Source organism: Macadamia integrifolia, unplaced genomic scaffold (genome assembly GCF_013358625.1).
Source record: "Macadamia integrifolia cultivar HAES 741 unplaced genomic scaffold, SCU_Mint_v3 scaffold951, whole genome shotgun sequence".
In the NCBI taxonomy this organism is placed as follows: Eukaryota; Viridiplantae; Streptophyta; class Magnoliopsida; order Proteales; family Proteaceae; genus Macadamia; species Macadamia integrifolia.
In genome coordinates, this window is record NW_024870594.1 from 295,559 (window position 1) to 303,119 (window position 7,561).

Below are 7,561 nucleotides of genomic sequence, written 5' to 3' on the forward strand. Positions count from 1 at the left end.
TAAAGATCATCTTCAAATGATACGAACTGATTTAGGGCAGAAAAATTATTTTCCAAGGCAAAACTAAAGCGGATAGCTCAAGTTTGATGTATCAAACACTAGCAACATAATCAGACTCGAGGCATCAAGTTAGTCACTACTTAGGCTGAGATGAATGAAGCCATGAACATATTTTCCTAGGCTTTTCATGTGTCTTGCATAGAATAACAAACACAGGAGAGTAAGCACTGGGCTATTTCGATGGGGAATCTTCGAGGCCTAAATCATTTCTCTTTACAAATAGAAATTCTAAGTAGGCAAGTCTCTAATTCTTGTAGGAGAGTCCTAATTAAGCGAGTCTTCTAATCCTCCTAGGAGTCCGAGTATAGTATGAGTTATACTCAGAGAGTGCGTAAATGGTAGCTATTCTGGTGTAGGAACCGTATATCCCACTTGATGAGGGAGATCTCCTTCCTTTTAGGGAAATTAGGAGTCGTTGTAGGTGATTTTTCTTATTAGGATAGATCTCCTCCTTGCTTAGAGGCTTGTATTTGATTAGGAGTGAGTTTTCTTATCGTGAACAAGTTTCCTTTATCCAAGGATTCTCTGAGTGCTAGTGGTTGATTCACTTGATTGTCAAGCTACTTCTTCGGAGTTCCAGGTGGCTAACCGATCTATCATGTTCCAGTCTATAGATGTAGTTGTAGTTCGATAGCTCGATTTTTGACCTCGGTGGCTCAGATATAGCCTATCGACTCGGATATGGCTCTAACACCCTAAACTGGAAGCAGCTGAGCTTAGTATCAAGACCTATCTGGCACAGGAGATAGGCTACCTTGCTGTGGTGGATTCACTTGTACAGAAAAAGAGAAGGAGATTTGGCAATCCTCTACTTAAAAAGCAGTGTAAAATGGTCACAATAGGAGCGGAACCTATCCTACAATGGGTGGACTCAAGAACCCAAAAGTTAGGACAACAGATGAGCAAGAAATGGGCAAACTAGGAGGTTACCTAGCTGCCAACCGGCCTGCCGATTGGGCTGAAAAAATGCAAGACTTTTCTGTATGAGGCCCACATCCCTACACCCCTGAGCCTCGCACTTACCCACATGTAGAGGTGCTAATTCTGACCAAACCCAACCTAATAGGCAGTATTTGGTGCAGTCCGTCAAAGGGAATTGAGCTTTAATTAGTTTTATATTTTAAAATTAGTTTTGAGAAACAATTTTCAGTTTTAAGTAATTCAGCCAAACGGGACCTAAGGACCCTTTAGCTGAGTTATAAATAAAATCCTTAGCAAAAGGAAGAAGAAGAAGAGGAAGGAAGGAAGGTCGAATTGGGGGTTGCTGCACTCAGGTAAGGCTACTGACCCTACGAATTCAATGTATTTGATTAGGTTAGTAGCAGTAGGTAGCTAAGGTTTACGGTTTTAGTGTTGTAGGGACTGCAATTGATTCCCTATGAGCTGAATTCATAACCCAATAAGTGAATCCCCAATTTTAGGAAGGGTTCTAGGGCCCAATTTGCATGAAGTACTTCCTTGTAACCTAAAAACAAAGGGCTTTTAGTATTCATGAGGAATTCATGCAAATTTGAATCCAATAGAGGTTGAATAAGATAATAAATCTGCAATAAGCGAGGGTAGAATTTTAATTGTTCTGGAATTGGAATTTTGGAATGAGTTACATCTGATTCTCTTCCCAGATTTCATTTGCTGGATTAAATTGATAGTAGCAAGCAATTTGAGGGGGCTGAATTTTATTATTACATTTTTAATTAGAAGATTAATTATAAGGGGAAAAGTTCAACTCCGTAGAATTTACTGAGTTTGGGTTTAAATTATGAAGTTTCTGCAGAATTGAATGTATCAGCCCTAGGTATAGCTAATTAAATCCCAAAGATGGGTCAATATGGAGTATAAACCCCATCTTTAGACCTGATATGCATGAACAGAACCATGGACTGAGAAATTAAACCCAAATCTGGGTTATGATATACAATACAGTCCTTAGCAAAATCGGACTCTGCAGAAAGGGGAACCAGCAGGTCCGACCAGCCAGCCGATTGTGGCCCAGCCAACTGTTGATTGGGTGTTTTTTAGGCTGATTATTCCCTGTTTTAGCTGAACTATGCCCTACCCCTTGTGGGTTATGTCCCTTACCTTTTTACCTGAATTTGACTCTATGGGTAGGGGGTATCTTAGGGACATTTTTGACACTTTAATTGGGGAAGCATATAGACTGTTTAGGGTGTATAGGTTTAGCATAGGGAGTTGTACTGAATTATGTTTGGTTATATATATATATATATATATTTAATGAAATGATATACAATTTATATAGGAACCTAAATTACCGGTGAGGATACGCGGTGACGAGAATTCAACAGTAACAATTGGATTTCGGGTTCTAAGGTGAGCAGGTGTTTGACTTATTTTGTAGAGTGTTTTATATATTTTAATTATGCATGCTCATGTGTGATGCGTTTGAAATCTTGTTTTGGATGTATTTTATATAAACTTATATATAAATTGCACATGTGGCATGGTTTTACCGATATTACTATGATCGAGGTTTTGTGGGTGTGTAGTTATAGATGAGTGGTAATGATTGTAATATCAACAGTCTGAGGTATGGTATGGTTGAGGGGGAATCTGATACCGTGGGCTCAGAGTTCGGTATTACAATGATGGCCACCGATGTATGGTTGGTTGCTATGGATGCTATTGATGCACGTAGAATGCATATGGTTAGGATTCACAGACCCCTGGTGCTACACCCCTTGCCATAGGGGGTTAGGTACTGGCTAATCCCAAAGGGTGGTATGTTATTGAGAATACCATACCACAGGACGATGTACTGTACTTAGAGGTGGATGCAGTACGGGTGACAAAGGAGTTTTCTGGGATTGTGGCTGTCTACAACATGGGTGACCGATGTGTAGGATTCTAGGACTATGGTTGTTGGGGTTACTTTTAGAGGTTTGCGGGGTGACAGATGTGTAGGATTTCGAGACCTACAGACTTTCGCTTGTAGCGAGATTGTATCCCTACAGCCCGACGTACTGGGGAGGGGATACCACTTACGTTTCGTAGCACCTATACTAAATGGTGGACTTAGTAATGGAAATAGGAAAGTAATATATAAATGAATTCATATGCATTATACCTGTGTGGAACATGCATTGCATTATCTGTTATGTGTGTTTGCATGCACACCTCTCACTGGGCTTGTGAAGCTGACCCCTCATTGATTACTCTTTTTAGATTGTGAAACCAATGCTGAGGCAGGATCGGACTTTGGCAGTGGTTGTGAGGCTTGTGTCTACAAGACGCAGAGATGTGGGTGGACTTTGTTTCTGTTATTTTCAGTAATTTCTTTTGATGGGTATATTGATGTTATATGTAAGATACAAATATTACACATGTGGGTTGTTTACAAATGAATCTTGTATATCTGTAATTTAGCACCTTCGTACATCGCCAGTGGTATTATTGTATGATCTTATTAGCATACTTTGATTTTATTTGTGATATTGGTGGCATTTGTGAAATTAAGGTACTGCATCTGTGATCTTGGAGGGTTAGACTGACTAGATGTGGGTGTCCAGTGCCACATAACTTGGCCTAAATTGCAACAGGGTGTGAAATCGATAGTTAAGAAGTGGCGCAACCGCTTGGTTACTGACCTATAGATGCGGACATACTTTGATTGTTCTATGGTCAGCCTACATATGTGGACATAGGTCAATCGTCTTGCACCCAACCTACATCAGTGGGCTTAACCCACGGATGTAGCCTAATAGCTTAGGTGCTAATCCACGAGTGTAGGTGTAGCTTGGTTGTTAGATAGTTGAATTTTCCGGATCAATTTCTTGGGCCCCAAGACAAGCTAGTTCTAGGCTCGCTTAGACCAAATTGGTCCACATGTCGCGCTAGTATTGGTGAATACTTTTTTTTGTAACAAAATTACCCTCTACTACTTAGTCGTTTATGGTCGATTAGAGTAGCAGACCACCCTTGAACTGGCTCCCGTCGAACCTGGCCGAGCACCCAAGTGGAAAATGCAATCCTAACCCATCATAGTTGTCTGAACAACCAACTTTGGTTGTTGAGCCGTTGGAGATGGTCATTGATTGGGCCGTGGCATGCTTCTCACCTAAGCAGCCGAACGAGAACTATTATGAGGAGAAATCAACCGACATACACCCATTACCTTTTTGGGTTTTGATCACTAGATTTTTTCCATTAATGCTCTGTGGATTTCCCAGGCTCGGCTCTTATGTGGCAATAGATTTTTACTGATTGAGAGATGCGTTATTTATGGGTTGATGAACGGAGGGATGCCATGTTATCAATCATTCCTTTAGTTGAGTGTCGAGGAGCCAAACCATCGCACTTGCCCAGTTCGAATCTCATGCTTCTTCGTAAGGGGTGGTAAATCATGGGCTAGCATTTAATGCCACCTAATAGGTTAAGGGTTTGTATGTCCTTTTAAGTATCTCTTATTCTTATTCTTCCTCTTATTTTGGTTGCGGAAACCTCATCTTACACCTCTAAATGTCATGATTAGGCAGAAACGTTGGAGGCTATTTTCGAGGCGCTTCAGGCTTCTATTGTCGCCAAGGACCTTTAAAAGGACATGGAGAATAAATATTTATCCGAGCATCTAAGGATGGCTAACTCCAAGTGCGACGCGACTAAAGGCCTCGATGCTCTGGGGCAAGTGTCACTGCTCGGGGTTCAGGTCTTCATGGCTGCTAAAGCCCATAATGTTTATAAGTCTCGCTGGGAGGACCGGGAGAAGACTCTTCTTGGGACTATCTCAAGCGCTAAGGTAGACTTAGATTCTTCTTAGGCTCTCATCGAAGAAGGGGACCTCTCTCTGTCGTGCGAGCGAGTGGCCAGGGAAGATGCCAAATGATGAGTAGCTCAACTAGAGTCCAAACTTTATCATCTCAAAAGCAATTGGTGGTTATGCGAGACCGAGGGATCACAACTTACGAGGCCTCGAAAGACTTTGAAGTCTACGTTTCTTCTTACCACCTAAACACGAACATCTATGGTGCACGTGAGTGTTAAGGCTTCGTTTTGGAAGAGTAGCCATCCTACGATTTCCACCCTTTTGTGCTCGCCAATGGCTTATCTCACAGGAGAAATAAAAAGAGGAGCTCCCATGGAAGTGACCCGGTTGTTGAATGCTCGACCAATTGAATAAGAAGAAGAGGAGGCAGAAAACGAGGCAGAGTCAGTTGGCTTTAGTCATTTTTACTTCTTTTCTTGTCACCACCTTGTAATGGGAAAACTTCTCTAGATTGGTACTTTTTTATGCTGATCGATTTCTTTGCAAATTGGCCTTTTGGCCAGCTTTTCATCGTGGCTTCTCTTTATTGCTTGCTGACCTGCCGACCTTAGATTTAAGTAGATCGGTTCTTTTTAACTTGGCGTTGGTCTTTATGTGCAGACCAATTTAGGTCAGGGCATTTGCTTTAGAACGTGGGTCTTAGTTGCCAACTCAAGGTTGGTCTTTGTGATTTCTGATGGATGTGGCAGCTTCTTGCCTTAGGACGTAAGGTGTTATTTTCCAACTCAGGGTTAGTCTTTGAGATTGCTGACCAAAGTAGGTTCGGCTTTTCGCCATAGAACGTAATGTCTTAGTTACCAACTCAAGGTTGGTCTTTGACATTGCCGACCGAAGTAGGCCGGGATTTTTGCTTAGACCCTAAGGTCTTAGTTTCCAACTCAGGGTAGGTCTTTTGAAATTATCAACTGAAATAGGTCGAGCTTTCGCCTTATAACGTAAGATCTTTTTTAGCTGACACCGAAATGAGGCAATGAAATTTTAACTTGTATTTAAAGAAACTAAGTGTTGAGAAATGTGAACTAACAAAGTGAACATAATTCTAAATTGAAAACAAATTAAAATAGTCCTAGTAGCTTGACCCGATCAGCCGACCCATGATGGGTTACTGAATAATTTTTTTTGTCCTCCCAGTTCTATGCTCTTGGAATGGCTTCTCCCCCCTGAGTCTGCAAGTGATATGTCCCTAGACGTACTATCTTAGAGATTACGTATGGTCACCAAGCTAGAAGACTCTCTTCTTTACCCACGAGTTATAGAACCTTTTAGTCCTCCGCTTGTAGGTCTCGTTCTTTATTGTATTGTAGCCTTGTCTCGCATCTCATCCTGAAATTCTAAGTTAGCTTGTAACCCTTCTTCGTCTGTATCCTCAATGAAATTCCAAGATCTATATGACCTGCTAGGATTTTGACTGGACCAAAGGCTTCCGTCCCATATGCCACTTTGAAAGGTTTTCTCCAATCGAAGTACAAACGGTGGTTTGATAAGCCCAAAGTACACTTAGTAGCTCGGTAGCCCACTTTTTCCTTTCATGTTCAAGCCATTTCTTCAGCCCATCCATGATAATTCAGTTGGATACCTCCACTTGGCCATTTGATTGGGGGTATGCCACAGTAGTGTTGTGAAATTCAATGTGGTACTTGTTACAGAACCTCCTGAAAATAGGGTTGTCTAATTATTTTTCATTATCTGTCAGCAGCATCTTCCCGAATGAATTTCTCCATATTCTCTTCCGTTATCTAAGCGGGCAGGATTTGTTACAGAACTTTCTCCATATTCTCTTATGTTATCTGTCATTAGGATTTTAGCCGAGTTTTTCTTTCATGTTCAAGTCATTTCTTCAACCCAATTTGCTTCTTAAACATGTTGTTCACCATTCTCTAGTAAGTGGCTTTGGCCTTGATTAATCTGAAGGGCATGGTCCTGTAGTAGAAGTTTTTCTCGCTCGGTAAGGAGAGGAATTTTTTTTTTCATCTTTCTTCCTTCATTTTGATCTGGAGTAACTAAAGAAAGCATCCATAAAGGTTAGCATCTCAACCCCTACTGTGGCGTTTATGAGCAGGTCAATTTGCAACAATTTGGGTGTAACTAGAGAAAGCGTCCATGAAGGTTATGTCTCAATTAAAGTGGATAATCCTATAGATGTAAAAGGATCGATCACAGATCGAATGTGGTCGGATCCGAATATCCCTTTACTAGATACGAATAGCCATAAATGCATAGGTGTCCAAATCGAATCCAATTTTTTTTTACTACTTGTTTACATCTCTGACTTGTGTAACTCAGACCTTCCTCCTCACCCATGGGATACTATTCGCTCTCAATTCATTTCTCTTGGTTGTCTTGGCTCTTTTCCTTGTCTTCTAGAATTGGTACCCTTATGGCCACATTGCCACATTGCCACATTGCCACATTCCTTATTATAAACACTATAATCATTGAAATAGCATATCTGAAGGCCAACTTAGGGCTTTTTAGACCCACTCACGGATCAATCAACACTTACCATTTCCGCCTCTGATTACGTGTTTTAAAATCCTATTTACCACCTTGTATGCCTCCTCTCATATCAGAAGTGTTTCCATTACATAACTGATTTTCAAAACCAAATGTGTTATGTCTCAGTCAAAGTTGGATAATCCTAGAGATGTAAATTGATCAAATGTGATCAGATCTAGATATTCCCTAACCAGACACGAATACCCATACATGGATAGTGATGCA